The sequence below is a fragment of the Argiope bruennichi genome, chromosome 5, assembly GCF_947563725.1.
Source record: "Argiope bruennichi chromosome 5, qqArgBrue1.1, whole genome shotgun sequence".
In the NCBI taxonomy this organism is placed as follows: Eukaryota; Metazoa; Arthropoda; class Arachnida; order Araneae; family Araneidae; genus Argiope; species Argiope bruennichi.
Window position 1 is genome coordinate 54,295,146 of NC_079155.1, and position 17,341 is coordinate 54,312,486.

General features: G+C 29.9%; 1 protein-coding gene across 2 annotated transcripts in view; it reads right to left on the minus strand.

The window, feature by feature from the left end:
• LOC129969370 (monocarboxylate transporter 14-like) overlaps nucleotides 1-17,341 on the minus strand; it is a 76,923-nt gene that overhangs the window by 30,846 nt on the left and 28,736 nt on the right. The window contains exon 1 of one of the 2 annotated variants that reach the window (XM_056083916.1): nucleotides 8,322-8,480. The exons of the other annotated variant lie outside the window; for it this stretch is intronic. The gene's annotated coding sequence lies outside the window, so the exon portion shown is untranslated. Of the gene's footprint in view, nucleotides 1-8,321; nucleotides 8,481-17,341 lie in introns of those variants that run through there. 2 annotated transcript variants of the gene reach the window in all.

The window sequence follows — 17,341 nt, forward strand, 5'->3', positions numbered from 1 at the left end:
TATTTCATTAAGGGGAGAGACGCAGTAGTATGAGCGCATTTCCGGAATTCTTCGTCGTTCGTTGACTTAAATTTTCGCCATATTAGGTACTTTTTTGCTCAATTTTTTTTTCATGTGTATATGAATACCGTATCGTTTCTGACTTTTTATTTTAATTCAGTCCGTGAGTCATCTGAGTTTATTTTATTGTTAAATGTAAACATCTCCTGCTTTCATCTTTCCTCTCATCCCTATTTTGACTAATTAGACCCATCCGAACGCATGCGAAAAAGCGCGGAGGATTTAGAATCCGTTGTCAAACAATACTTTCCTTTTTATTTATCTATATTTACTTTTTATTTTTAGTGTTTGTACTTGTTTCTGCTGATATAAATCAAAGTAAAAAAAAATTCATGTAAAAAAAACTACAATCATTGAATAATAATTTAAGGGACGGAATGAAATACTGAAATGAAAAAAATTAATAAGTACTGATACTGACAGATTCATGGACTTATATCCAAATTTATCAGACTATCACTGTTTTAAAAACTGTTTCCTAGTCCTTTCAGGATTTTAGTTCCCACCCCCACCCCCAATGCACAAAATCTATGAACAGAACAGTTTTATTAATTGTAAACCAAAAGAAAGTTAAATATTTTCTTCAAATTTATCTATTATTTTTTAACAAGAGAAAAATGGCAATGCTTTCGGTGCCCTAAAAGTCATCTCAGTATCCCCATTCGGAAATTGGTACTTATAAGATAAAAGCACTTGTAACAGAATGTACAAAATTATACTGTCATCTGTCTCCCTTTCTTGCTTTATATTTTTTCAGTCGTCAACCGATCGCAGGCATACCGACTTTCTATTCTGCATTATATACTGACCTTCAGTCCAGCCATTGGATCGATGCCTACAACCTTTCGATCCCCCAACTTCCAAGCAGGACTTTCCTCTTTCTTACATTGATTTACGTGGCGAACGAGACAGGGCATGAAAGAAAGATCCCCTTTATCTTGTATCTCTTTCTTTATGAAAGATCCCTGTCTATTTCGATAATCCTAGAATCTCACCTCGAAAAATTTATCTAAACCTACGAGACTATTTTTTATCCGACCTGAAACAAAAATTATTTAATAATATCAACATGAATCGATTTCGGTTCTTAAAGAGGACTAAGGAGTTATCTTATCTTAACTACATGATTATTATAAAATGACTTTTTTTTCCATTGATTCTATTCAAGTTAATCTAAAAAAAATTAAAGGAATTCGAATTTCTAATCCGAAACATTTTAGCATAATATTATTCGCCGAATTTTATTTTAATTTTAAAATTTCCCTTTTTATTATATAGCAGTTATAATGAGCACACAAAATGCAGTTAATATCGTCACAATATATTAAACCAAAAACTAAAACAAGAAAAAGTATTGATGCATATAACAAAAATATACATAACAATATTATTAAAATTTATTTAAAAGCACTTCCATATTTCAGGGTACTGGATCGGGGGTGATCGTTCTCTGCTTCAGGTCTAAATTACGATCTGTGGATGAGTGAATGAAATGCATGAATGAAGTTCGCCCCGTAAACAGGGTTGTGACGTGTGGGTAGCTAAGTCGTACTCTTGGCCCTAGATGGCGCTACTGAAAAAACAAGAGACGCACCCTTGGCTTAAAATCATTGACTTCTAAAGTCAGTGGATTTTGCAATGCCACTTTTTTGGCAAGTAATAGAAATACCTGGAAGTTAAGAACCTTTGAGGTCAAGAACTCCATCAACCCATTACAGGTCGATAAAGGTTTATAAAGAAATAAAACTGATATCATTCAAAAGTGTATTATTTTAATTTTAAAGTGGTATAAAAATTATTTTATTCGATAATCTGTTCCGAAGTTATTTAGTAAAAGCACTAAGCTTTTAATCAAAACCTTGAAAAACATTTTGCAAGTGAGTATCTACTTCCAAGAAATAAATACGTATTCAAATGTGGCACTTCTATGGCTTGCGATTAATTCTCAGCGATCATTCTGAGCGATTTTAAAGTGCTCATGCCACATGATGCAATTCATAGATATCTTGGCTTGTAAACATAATCATGTTAAAATTATTATATAATATAATCATTGATTGATTACAATAGATAAAAAGAGGATGTAGTTTCACAGAAACTTTCTCACGTACTTTTTAATAAGAGTGCTACTTGTAGTGAATAGCTTATAAGCCAGTGAACAGCTACGCTACACGAGCAATTGCTTTTGTATCATGGTCATGTTACTGGACTGCGAACCACAAGGTTCCAAGTTCTCTCCTCGATCAGCTCAATCCTCCACATACCCATCCTTCTAAACTCCCATAAAATTATGGATCTTAGGAAAGACCGTGAACGCCACGAGAGCTCATCGTCTTATTTTCAGAGTTCGCACGTGAGAGTTTTGTACTTCGTAGTAGCAGTATTTATAATTGATCATCACCCACTGTAATATTGAGCGAATCATTTGGGCAGCGCTATTATCGGAATTTCAAATTCTGTTTTTTTTTTGGGGGGGGGGCATTCAAGAGAACAACCACGTTTTTTTAATGTGTAAATTGACTATTATCCACGTACAAGTAAAGTTAATTATGAATAAAAATTAATAATATCATAATTTTTATAAATTTCCTATTCTGTTTAATGGTGGATTTTAGCAAAAATCAATGAACTAATTGTATTTTTACTTTAAGGCCAGTTAGAAGTTATTGCTAAATATTTTTTCAGCATATTTTTCACTTCGTATTTTACAATGATCTTTTTCTTTTAATATATTAATATTTATTTCGATAATAATTCGATTTTAATGGTTAGTTTTTATATAAGTATTAATGAACATTATGTATAAAAAAAGATCCCACAACAAGGATACAATAATTAGCAAGAGAGAGAGAGAATTGCACTCTGGAAGACGAGACAAAGTCAAATAACATTTTTCAGATCTGAAGCAATGATAACAGAATAATAGTCCGTCTAGACAAGCACCTGCTAATAGTAAAGAAAACTGAAAATGCATTTTGGAGATTCTTTTCTGGTTGATTGGAACCTAAACTTTACACAGAACTACAAATTTAGTCACAAAATTAAGTACCAAATGCATTTATTTAAGTCCTTGCATTCTCGAGTTATCGCGTTTACGTGCATGTAAGAAAATTCATCGACTGATTGATTCTCAAATCCTTGATTTTGAATTGGTAAGGATTTACTTTATAAATATTAAATCTGTGCATCAAATTTTATACGTCTATCTCTTTATGTTTTGTAGTTATTGTGTTCACTTGCAATCGAACAACCGGAAAAGAAACTTCGCGAGAATGGATTTCGTTTAAAATTTGATAAAAATGTACATATCTTATGCACAGGCCATAGTAAATTTTATCCATCTGGTCCAAAAGAGTTTGCGATGAAAGGTTATAAGACAGTTAACAACTACGCTACACGGGCAATTACTTTTGTATTGTGGTCGTGTTACTGGGCTGCAAACCACAAGGTCCCAGGTTCTATCCTTGCTCATCACAATTAGATACATTGGTGACCTCGGACGATGATCCTTCAACATTCGTACAGCTATTGTGGCGCCATCTACCCACAGCAAACCAAAGTCATAAGATTCATTTGACGCAGCAAAGCAAAGTCGTCAGACATTTGACGCAGCAACAGCATCAGCAACCACTCACCCACACACGCTCTCCATAACGCATGGCGCTACTCATATGGGTACAGGCACATTAGACTCAACAGATAAATACATCACCACTCAACAGCCATATCATTCGTCTCATCTCCGACTCACTGGAGGGAGAGTCTGTGGTGAAAGCTTATAAGCCAGCTAACAGCTACGCTACACGGCAATTGCATTTGTATTGTGGTCATGCGACTGGGCTGCGAACCACAAGGTCCCAGGTTCTACCTTAGCTCAATTCAATTCGCTACAAGTTTTTGAATTATCTTGTACACAGAGAATTCGACAGACAGACATAATCATAGCTGATACTCCGACCGCCCTGAGGGACACTGAAAAATCTAGTTCTCCACAATAGCATTGGTGGGAACCAAGGTTGAATAGTAAGGGTCTATACCGCCCATGATAGAGTCTTTCCTGTAGGAGGCAAGTCCCGGTCATCGGTAGAGGCCCCATAATATTTTTGTGCGCACTAGGGCAGCTAGGACAAACCCTCATTTCTGAAACTTCTTATCCCCATTTTTAGGTACCCTGGGGAATGACAATATTTTCACAAACAGATATAAACCCAACAGGTCTTTCCAAAATTCAGGGAGGTCTATAAACATAAAGATTCGTCAAAATAATGAGTTTGAATTATTTTTTTAACGATTATAACATTTTCTCTTCGCATATTTCGTTATAAAAAATTAACAAAGCAGAAAAGAAATCAACAAAAAAAGAACATTGTATCTTAATTCTTTATAACTGCAATGGGATTTTTTAAATCAAGCTTTGAAATCATAATTACAGAGTGCTATTACGTCAAAAAAAAATTTGAAATCTAGATAAAATTGGCAGAACAATATTAAATGTTAAAATAACAACTTATTTAAAAAGAAATCCAATCTGGAGAAATGATTAACTTAAAAAAAACAATTTCTAATACGCCGATTTTGAGGTACATTAGTCATCGCTTGTAAAAATCAAGGATATAATGATCAAAATAAAGTGGTGGAATGAATCTCCCTTGTCTGAATACTTTCTAAATCCACCGACTCTAGTGATCGGTGGGAAAGTCTAAAGCCGACGGTAACTTAAAATGTGAAAAATATTAAATTGTTACCTTTAATGAGCCAACCCTGCCCCTCTAGGGTTCTACATCTTTCCATTTAATGAGCTAGAGTTGTGCTCAAAGAAAATTGTCAGTTTCACAATGCGTAAGTGTCAGGTTTGAGCATAAAAGAAAAATGCAATCGTCTGGAAGAGCATGATCAACTTCACAGACTAAGTCTTCTGGAGGTTGCGGATATGCTGAAAATTTTCCGTTTCTTAACTGATAACTGAAATGTTGAAGTGATAATAAATCTTTAGTAAGAAGGCTAACAATTTAGAGATAAATAAAGTTTAAGGGGGAAGGATAGGGACATGGAATAAGCATTGAAGGAGTAATTCATCAAAGTGAGAGAAAAGTTCGAAAGAGTGAAATGTACCACTACTTCGTTCAGAAGACCAATGATTTTAAGATCATTCTATTAGAATATTGAATCTTTTAATGAACGTTTTTTTCAATGAATAATGTTCCGATGAAAAAAATGCTAGTCTCGATAACTTTTGAAAAGAAAGCTTAAAAAACTAAATATGTATGATTTTTTTCAATTCTATACGTTGTGTTGATTTTTTTAACTAAAACGATTGAATAGTATGAATTATATCGCGTTGCCTATCTTTATTGACGTCCTTGTATTCATCAAAACTGAAGAGCTTTTCAGGTTTTTCAAATGTATTGATTATGTACAAATGTACTGCATGTGTTGATCAGTTTGGCTTGGGGGAAAAATTATCGCTATAAATATTGTACAATTATTTTCGTAAATCAACTTTTGAAAAATATTTCAAAATCTACATCAGTCAAAATTTAATTACTATACTTAATAGTAATCGTATACTTATAATATACTTATATAATAGTATACTCATAAGTAATTTGCAGTACAATTTTAGTTTAAAATTGTAGTACCGACATTCACAAGATTATAAATGGTTCCTTATTACTTCATTTAAAATCATCAATAAAACTGTGACTACAACCAAGTTATAAATTAAAAAATTAGCCATATTGTTAAATTATAATAATTATTTTTTATTAATTTCGTATTAATGGAAATAGAAAAATTCAAAATTAAAGAAATATTTTTCAGCATAATTTTTTTATTTCGTCAATGCAAATGCAATAGGATTATCCAATTCAATAGCATTTGCATCAACAAATTAGACTAGTAATATCAATAGAATTATCCAATACAGGACAATCCAATTTGCAATAGAATTAATTGAACCCAGAATTTAATATCAAGTGAAAAGCATCAAATCAAAACAAATTTCACACAATCTATGAAAATAAAATAATTTGCCTTTCTTTTGTTGAAATCAAACCCAGAAAACTAATACCTTCAAGAATTACTTTTAAATCACCTATAAGGTTTTGGGAAATTGATTTTTAAAACCATTTTTTTAAAATCTTAAATGATGATAATAGAATTTTGTCTATCTTATTCATACTTTCTTTCAAAAAATTTAAATAATTTATTAGAACGAATCAGTATAATCCAAGTGAAAATATATCTAATGTGCACCAGAAATAGTTTCAAAGATAATTTCTACAAAACTTCATCAAAGCAATTTAAATTTTGACACTAATAGTTTTTTCCTTAATACTTTCAATGACATCAAATATTGTTCCTTAGTTAATTGATGAAGCGTAATGTCAATGATTTTTAAATTTAATTTAATCTTCCAATTTAATGTACTTTTATAGAAAATATAGTCAAACCTCCCTTAACGAGCAACTAGCGCAACAAGTGATTCGTATAACGCGCAAAACAAAATTTAAAAATATAACTCGCATAAGGAGGGATGTTTTGCAAAACGAGTGACGGGTAGAATTGTGATATGAATGAAAGTTTGTTTCACGAGAACCCTTATGTTTACATCAAAGAAATTTTGGCCGGATAGCGTTGTCGAATGCGATCTAAGAGGTTTGAGAAAGTGCGTGTGATACCGTTATAAATAAGGTTGTATCTCTGTCCAAGATTATGAGGCTTGAGGTGGATATCAACTCAATCCCCATAATCGATGAGCTAGTGGAAGAACATATCCAGAATTAGTAATGAAATTGCATTTTATGTCACACCAAAAAGCTGCGAAGGACTATAGATCTTTAGTGTCTTTTCAAGCACAGTGACGGAAACTGAATACGTGTCAAGTAAAGAAATATTTCCCAATCGGACGAAACTGATACAAATGAATAATTTCTGTATAGGAACGGCATGTTATAAATTTCATTTATCTAATATAGACAAATAGATACTACATATATCTATAACATCAAGTGCAAATAAATATATTTTTCTAGCAGAGATAAAACTTCAAACATATTTTTTTCGGACTTGGTGGGTTTAAAGAGCAGAAATTCATCAAAATCGGGAAGTCAATTTTTTTTGATGGTTACAATATTTTTTCTTAAACATACTATGGAACAAAAAAGCAAAAATTGTATGTATATCAACAGGCATTCATAATATTAATTACGTTAATAATAAGAGTATCTAACAATAAAACTTCTAACAGACGTATTATAAAGCTATTCTAAATATAGTAAATAAATAGCCATATAGTAAATAACACTTATTGATTAAATTATCAAATTTTATGATTGCAGAGTATGTAATTGCACCATGCAAGTATATAAGAGGCGAAGGAGAATATAATTGAGAAAATAAATATTTATTTCTCCACGTGTCTCATTAATTTTACTAATACCAAAGAATTCCTCTTATGTTATTTTTTTCGTTTAAAACATGCAAACGTTTTTAATTTTTCCCAAAATATTATTTTGCAAGAAACAGATTAATTACGATCAGTAAGAGGGGGAAAAAAAATAACGATTTTGCTTTTGTCAGGATTTTGATTAAATTCATTGAATTCTTTTTCTATTACCATTTAAAGGAAACATAATAAAAAAATATTTTTATGGTTCTAACTAATTTCATTTAAAAAAATAATCTCATGACTATAAAAAAATGATAGAAAATCAAATTGGAAATGATAAGACAACAGAACATTGGCAGTTCGCAAATGCCGGTATTCTAACTGAATTCGCTTCATATTACATTTTTAATAGAACACAATCAATTTATTATGTTAGCAAGTTCATTTCATTTTTAAATAATAATTCGACAATAAATAAATAATAACAAATTATATTGAAAATATTAAGACGAACAAATAAGCATGATTTTACATTTGCCGGTATGTTCCAAACTAAGTTACTTCCTATCATATCTTCAAACAGAACAGAAAAATAAAAAATGAAATCATTACAGTTTTATTAATTTTTTTTCTAAAATAATCAAACAATTGTAAATTAATTCTAATAAATAGTACCAATATTATAATAAAAGGTAACAGACGAGCACGAGCAGACGATAGTACATTTGCCGGTATTCCGACCTGATTCGTTCTCATACCACCTTTTAAATGGAACACAGTCAAAACTAAAATTAATTATAATAGCTCCACTAATTCCTTTTTTAAAGATAATTCTTTTTGCACTAAGTTAAATAATTTTAAATCAATTCACCTGAATAATAAAATCTCAATCTCTGGTATCCAGCTATCTCCATTTGGCGAACCATTGACAGATCATGAAAATAATTCCTCCTCGCTTCCCGATTCTCCTGCCTGAAAAACCATCTTTTCCTCACATCAATTCCGGGTGTGTGAATGGCTCAATCGTGACGTCACAAGTAGGTTTGCCTGTAGATCTCTGACGTCGCCAAGAGGAGCCGAAAATAGTCGCAAGTGCGACGTAGTGGCGGTTTTTCGCCGTTCGAAAAGAACTCCAGATGATCTCCCTTTATTTTTAGTTCATCTAGGTCTGAAAGGATTGAATACAAATGCCAGAGATCATTTATGTCGCAATTTAACTGTTTCCCAGGCTGTGAAGCCGTACATTCATCAAGAGTGTTTTTCAAGTCGTTTATCTGGATCAAAATTGAGCCAAAGATTTGAGGTCATTCTAATTTAAAAAGTAAAGCATTGATGTTTAATTATGACAGAAATTTACATGAAATAATACATTCTGAAAATATATTATTCAATATTATAGATCAGACTAATTGCAAATATCATTTCCTTGGACTAAGGAGTGAAGAAACTATGACCTGGAATAATTCCTTAATTTTATCAAACAATTTTAATCCTTTTATTTGATATTTTTATTGGTGTTATTTTCTTTATGTACAGTATATTTTAAGTAAATAAAAGCTTTATAAAAAGAAATAAAAAAAATTTGGAATAAAAAATAATACACTTCTACCTCTTTTATGTATTAATTTTGAAAATTCCTGCATGTTGTGTTTTTCCCTATATTCTATTTTTACATCCATTTACGCAATATGCTATTTTTTTTATTTTTACATCCATTTACGCAAAAATTTTATCCAAAATTGTTATTGCTCTTTGTTCAGTTTATTTTGAATGGTTAATTTTAAATCTGTGAATAATTATTTGGCTTCATAATTCAAAATCACAATATAATCAATGAGATCCTCTGAAGTTTAACAGAGTAACTAATTTTCAGAAACATTATTTTAATTGTTTGTTTGTTTTAAAATAACTTTTTTCAAATAAATATCCAAATCATTCGTAATATTTAAAAAAATATTTTCTCATACTCCTATTCCCTTTTATTATTATATACAGTGCTTTATACATTAAATTCTATATATATGAATCGAATTAATTAACATATAATTATTTGAGTTAATTCACAGAATTTCACGTTCACATATATGTACAAATATGTGCAAGCCATTTAGCATCAAATTGCATGCTGTCTCACACCATGCGTACTTTTTCTATATCATTTTATTTTCTGTAAAATTCTCGTTAGATTCCAATATTCACTTGAGTAACCCAAATTTAAGCACGGTAATTTGTAAGCAAATCCAGCTTATTTAGTTAAGATTTATTTACTTCATCTGGGAATTCAAAATTTTCACTTAAAATACCGTAAAGCACCGTTTACACGCTATTAATTTGAACATTATTTACATTGAAAAATTTTTTTATAGATTAGTCCTAATTCATTTATAACACTGTAATGATAAATTTCCGAAGCCTTGCGTCAATTTTCTTTATTTGACGCAAGGCTTTGGTTACGCGCCCTTTTCTTCCCCTTTTCCGCTTTCTAAAATTGTAAAAATTTTTACCATTTCTGTTGCAAGAAGAATTTCCTAGAAAACAGGAAATAAATCATACAGAGGAGAAGGTATTTTATTATAAATATACTTTTTTCTTTCAAGGTCTATGAAGACGGAAGAAAACAATTTGTTGCCGAGATTTTGCAGTGGCAGAAATTGGTACAGTCTACAAGCTCCCTTTTCTACGAATAAATGCATATCGTTTTTCGTTGCTGCCCTTTAAATATTGAAAGTTCTAAAAGGATTGTTATTAAATTTTTCATTCATTAAGTTATCGCCTGAAAACTTAAATACCGACAATTATATTTTTTTCATTGAACAAAACTGGGAATATTTTAGTTCCACAATTCCAATGCACGGGTTACGCTTGAAATAAATGGATTCTGATAATTTCCCCCCTTATCTTTGGTGAACGGGTATTCTCTCTCTCTTTCTTTTCTTCAATCTTTTTTTATATGTATATACACTCGGGGAGTGAAACATTTTTGCCCTAGTGGATGGAGTTGAGGAATATTTTTGTAGTTGAAGTGGGTTTGCGAGTATAAAGTGTAGACCTTCTGCTTGTTTTTAGGCTGTTATGATGGCAAATTAAATGCTCTTATATTCTGTTTACGTCATTGTTTCTTCGTGCTAGGTGGGGTTGCACTTCGGCGACCCCATCAAGTTTCCCGTTTGGCCTCTGGTATGGCCTGTGTTAATAGTTTCAGCAAACCTCAAAGGACGAGACCGACTGGGACAAATTAAGGCTCTAGGTCAATGCAAATCTTGGAGCATCATTTTTTTTTCTAATTTCTAAAATTAGACATTTTAAAAATGATTTTATCGTAATTTTTATATAAAAAGTCTTAAGCAGCAAATTTTAGCATATTATACTGACAGAACAATTCAATGCAGAACATTTTAAGGAGATTTGATTTCAAGAATAAAAATAAATAAATAAAATTTAGATTTAAAGACAATACTAAACTAAACCATATTAGCACAAAATAGATACTATTTAATAATAAGTTGTGGAATTTATAAAATAAAAAGTAACCTATTTTTTTTAGAATCATAAAACAACAAATATAAAATTTGCAAAAGCCAAATAATTATAAATGCTTTTAGAATAACAATCTATAATTTAAAATATACTTGATTTTAAATTTATTCAGTTCGAATACGCACTTTCATAAATTAAACGAAAAAAATTAAATTGCCCTGAAAATGACATAAATATAATCAAAGCTTCAGATACTCCCAAAATTGGTAGACATTTCTTTACTTTGCCTATTTGATAATCCGGCATTGCAAATTGAAATGATGATGAATGAAAAGTTATGAAGAATTCCACTTCAGTCTCTTCTAATTTTAAAACTTATAGAGTCATATATTTAACCACAAGGAAATCCTAGGATATTTTTTTCAATAAAATAATTTGGAATTTTTTCAGAAAATAAAAAAGTTTGAATCTTCTATGTCTGGAATTGTTGTTTTCAATTGAATTTGGTTACTATTTTAGAATTACAATTTGATCTACTCTTTTAAATATAATTTAAAAGCAGAAGAAATCAAAAAAGTATCGGGACACTTTTGAAATAAGAAATTTAAGAGCTATATAAAATAATAAAATTTAATTTACTTCCATTATTTTTAGACAATAATTTTAGGCATGAAATATCAGCAGAAAAGGCTACGTATAGAATAGTGACGAGATGTAATGATATTTCGTTTCATGTGCAAAATCTGGTAATAAGTCATCGGTAAAATGGAAAAATCAGTTCATTGTATAGGACAAATTTTGCCTCAATAAGTCTATTGTTTATAATATTACTCATAAGCTCAAGAAAACAAATAATATTGAAAACAAACAATAATCAGTGTATTCAAAGACTTTCAATGAACATGGTGGATTGTGAGACAAATTAACATTGAGCCAAAAATTTCCGACTTTCTGACTCGATTTCTTTTACTTTAACTGTATTCATAATTGCATTATATCTGTATTTTGTTTGAATTATTATGATTTGCGTCTATCAAAATGTGGTATACCTTTTGTTTCTTTTGTATATTTAATTTATATATTATAAAAAAAATCCCGTGAACTTTTATTGTGTTCTAGTACGTTTCCAAGTGGCTGTACATTGGTTATATCTAAACACAAATAAATAACAATTAATGCTCTAATTTTTTTGCCTTATCAATTCCCAGCTATTAAAAACATCTGATACAAATTCAAAATATCTCAACCATCCGACGTGCACACAAATATTATCATTTCAAAGATTTAATCAAGATAATAATAATCAAGAATTCCACTGAAAAGTTCAAATGAAAGTGGTCATTGTTATCAGGAAATTTAAAGACAAAATCCTTTCTCGTACTATACATTACATTCATATCTATTTCTTACTTGAAAGAAATCCAAGTATCCATTTTTAAGATAAGTGTATTCAAAAAGCCTTTAAGCGAATGTTAAGGAGAATTTTCGAAATCTTTTCTTGCTATCTACTTGTTCTTTAGAAACAAATCAAATTATCAGCACTTAGATTAATTTATTTAAGCAACTTAAAGGGAAATTCCGGTAGGAATTTTCGATATTTTTACTCCTTTCTATTTCTTATTTAAAACAAATCAAACTTTATGTGTAAATGTTAGATGTTGTAAGAAAGTTTGGAACTCTCTGGCTTCTATCTATTTTATGCTTCATATCATAAAATAGGATTTTATATATCGGACAAATATCATCAAAAACATGATATCATGTTTTTACTATTTAAGATTAGTGTATTCAAACAAATCCTTTCAGCTTATGTTAAATAGAAGTCTCGAGTTGTTTTTCTCTTATCTGTTTGTTAGAAACAAACTAAACTGTCAGAACTTAGATTAGTGTATTTTATCAAGCTTTGAAAGAAATTTTTTGGGGAATTTTCGACACCTTTGGTTCTTATTTATTTTTTGGTTTAAACAAATTTAAGATTAAAGTATTCGCATTACAAGATTAGATTGTCTCAATGGAAAGAAATTGACCTTAAATTTAAGTAATTAAGTACATGAATCAAATATACGGATTCTATAATCATTAATCAAATGTTCTTAAAATGTTAAGATAACATTCTAATAAAATGTGACTAAATAATTAAAGAATATTTGATATGATTTCGACACATTTTCGGTCACAAAAATCTGATCACTTCAAAAAAATATTAAGTAAAAACTAATTTTAATACATAACAGCCTATTTTAGCGCAATTTAAATAACTTTGTACAGTTTGCAGATAATAAAATAGTTCAATCTTTTAAAAAAAATTAACTGCATTAAAAGAGAAATAATGATAATCCTTAAAAAATGAAATCTGTCAAAATTTAATAATCAATGAATTTCTAACAATATATCATTAGAATTAAAACATTTAAATGAGGGTTATAATGTTTGAATTAAAATAAAAAATTAAAGGCACTGAATTGTGTAAGGATATTGAAAAAACTTTTATTTTTGAAACAGTTGACAAAATTTTGAAATGCATGTGTTTCTTGAAAAAAATATAACGTCTATGAAATTCTGCTGTTATATGCTAAATTAAAGAGATATAAGAATATAAATGAAATCAAGCGTCAAAGAAAAATAAAATAAAATTCAGATATACTAAAATGACCTTTATTAAAAATCTGACGTTATTAAGATCTGGATATCATTTTCAGATTCATTGTCGAAAATTGTGATCGAAAGAATATAAGTTGCCATCCAAAATTATAACAAATGTAACCCGTTGCACAATTGAAGATGTATAATCCTATAATTAATTTTTGGTAAGTATATTGTCAGAAATTTTTTCTACTAGAATTTTTTTGAGAAACTAATTATATTTCGAAATTTTATTGTGAAATCATTCCTTAGCTTAGCAGCACAAAAATATTGCATAATACAGAGATGTTTAACTATATTTACAATATTGTAAAACATTTTGTACAATATCGTGTAATATTACGGATATCCACTCAAAAAGGCGGCCCAAAAGCCGATTCAGACATGTTATTACACTTAGAAAAATGCTTTAAATGATATATATGATATGAACAATATTTTATACACCTGAATAACTATTTGCTGAAAAAAAATTAGGAAGTTAAAATTTCTATATAGACCTGCGGCCTTATTAATTATATTTCATAAAATATTTTTGACATTCTAACATTTTAAACAAAAAAAAACCCATTCTTCAATGGCCAAAGTAATCAAGTTATGAGGTTTTGAATATAACTATATCAAACTGTTTTTGATCATTCTAATGGCTGCCTCAAAGAAGGCCATTAACTAATGTGTAACATTTCTACAAGTTGGTTTCGCAACTCGATAAGTTTTGGTCGCAGAAAAAAGGAACTTTTTTTTGTCTAAAATGTTGGTGTATCAATAATATTTTATTAAATATGTTTAATAAAATCCTTAGACTGCAAAAAATTTAGATTTCATAATTTTTTCAAAACTATATATGTTGATTCAAACTACTTAAAATATCATTCTTTACATCATTTAAAGCAAAGTTAGAATTATATAATTGTAACTTAAAGTTTAGAAATAAGTTATCGTGCCACGATTAGAGTGGACAGTGTATCTAATCTTGACACACTGTATGTAATATTGAATATATTATAATACCATCCAAATGTTGTATAATTACTCCAAATGAAAAAATGATAATATTAAGTATTTAATTATAAATCAATCAAATGGTGAATTTCCACTGATTTTTATTTTCTCGTATACAAAGTATAAAGTGTTGTAATCGTCAAAAAACTCGAATTCAGTTTTTGTCGAATTTTCATGTTTTAGACTTCACTGAGTTTGAAAAACACATTTTTGCAAAATGTCTGTCAGCCCACCTGTCTGTCTATTTCTCTGTTTATCTCAAAAATGTTTTGAGCTAGACGGATGAAATTTGGTATACGGTCTTTACACTTAATAGGTAGATTTCTGTCACATTTTGAGAGAAATCCACTCTCGAAATTCTGTCTGTGCAGCTGTTCGAATATAAGTTAATGCCATAACTACAAAATGAAGAGAGCAAGATAAATAAAATTTATATACATATTTAACATCTAAAGTACAGATAGCTTTCAAATCTTGAGCCATATTCAACAAGGGATTGATCGTCTGTCGGTCTGTACTTTCGGAAGCATGTAAAAGCGATAGCTAAAAAGTGCAATGGTTTAAATATATCGAATTTGGCATGTGATTTGGCATCTGACTGCAGTTGTAATTCTGAGTCAAATTTTGATTTCAGTCAGTTGGGAAAAATGCGTCTAAAACACAAATTAGATTTTCGAATGCTATTAACTGCATGCCAGGGGTTAATCGTGAAGACACTCAGCAAGAATTGTATGATAAATTCAGTAAAATTGTGTATGTGGTCACACGATATATTCAGTGGGTGGCTGTGTTGGTATTCCACATACCAGCCGTTAAACATAGAACTGCCAAATTTGCTACAAATTCACTTAGGAGGATATGAATGTGCACCTCGGTGAGATTTTTTTTGTGAGATTAAGATAGAATTTAATCAATTAAAAACCAAGCGATGTTTGGGCATTTTCCGCGATAACCTTCGAAAATATCAGTGCTTAAAAATAATTTTATACCATTTTGAAATTCAAAAAAAAAACTATTTTTAATGATAGCAGATTATTTATCATGCAATTTTTTTCTGATTTTGACTTTTTAATTTTTTTTTCGTAATTTCCAAAAATATTATATTTTATTTCAGAAATGAAATTCAGGCTGTTTTCACTATTTTTATCAATACATAATGATATAATTTTCTTTTATTGTTAAAAGTTAAAAAAGATTTTGATTATTATTTGCTCAATTATTATAAGGAATTAGAAAGTGAATTTACAATACTGGGTGAGACGATGGGCATTTAGAAGATAAATTACCCTGAGCTTTTTAATATCACTCTGATATTATGGACAATATATTAGGAAGATTCATTTATTCAATAAATAGGAAAAGTGTAAGGCTATTAAAATAACATAATTCTAATATTTGTTACAATTTTTTTTCTTAAAAATCCTTTTTTTGATGAAATCGTGAACATAAAATAATGTATAAGAAATTTAATGAAAATTAACAGGGCCAGCCATCTGGGAGGTGAAGCGCGTGCTACGCACTGGGCCCCGCGATTGAGGGGCTCCCATGGTGATTAAGAATTAAAATAGTGTTCTGAGCAATAATAGCGTTACACTTACTGAAAGTATACAAGTTTATTTCCACGTGGCTGTCTGAGTGTTGACTGACGCCGTTATTAGGAAATGATCGCAGTGATACCTATAAAAAAAGGGGGGCGAGGGTGTTCATTTATGATTAAGGAAATCCCATTCAGAGATCTTTAGACAGGACGGTGCTACTTCTGGGCGCAAGCGGCGGCTGCGTTCAAATGGACTAGTAAATCATCAGAAATTTACTTTTTTCTACATCTAATGTAATATTTTTTATGCGTGCATCTGTGTATGTTTGTTTCTATTAAGTTGTTCAAACAAAAAATAAAACGGAGATAAATTAAACTATCAACTGCTGCAATGCTTCCCCGGCAGTGACCAGAATGAAAAGAATTAAGAAAAAAGTTTAAATGGAACAGTCAATGGATTTGGAAATATACGAAGTTTATAGTATATATTATAGTCTGGTCCAAGTGTGCAAAATGCAAAATATTGTTAGCATAAGGTAAGTAGATTTACAGTCACTTACTTCACCTATTAGGTAATAGTGTATAGTATAACATATAATAATAAATAGTGTATAATATAACAGTGTATAGAAAACTGCTTAATACTGTTAGATATAACCATGTCCATGCCAAGGAAATATCCCTCTGGATGTCAAAAAAGAAAACTATCAGAAAAGAAAAAAGAAGAAAAGCTGAACTTCAAGAAGTCACAAGTGAATCTGTTTTCTTGGCTACGAAGTAATTCTGACAGTGAAATTGCTTTGACTTCAGAAGTTACAATTCAAGTGAAGAAAGTACCGTTCAAAGTACACAGTCTTGCAATGAAAATATTGAAACTGTGAAATTTGTTGAAGAACCATGTGTTTATACAAATATATCCGAATCAGAAAATAATGAAGAAAATGACAATAACAAATACCAGTAAATGATCCTGGTTCGTGCCCAAATATTATAACTGATAAATTTAGAATGTATTTTGTAAAAATCGGACTTGTACAACATTAAGGAGTTTTTTGATAAAAATGCAGAATGTAAATCATATTCTACTACATTAAAAGAAATGCCAAATGGTGAAACCCAACTTCGCAACTGGTTAATTTATTCAAAAACGCAAGATTCCGTATTTTGTTTTTGTTGTATACTGTTTTCCATAAGAAGAGGAAATGACAAAACTATTATAAAGCTATAATAAC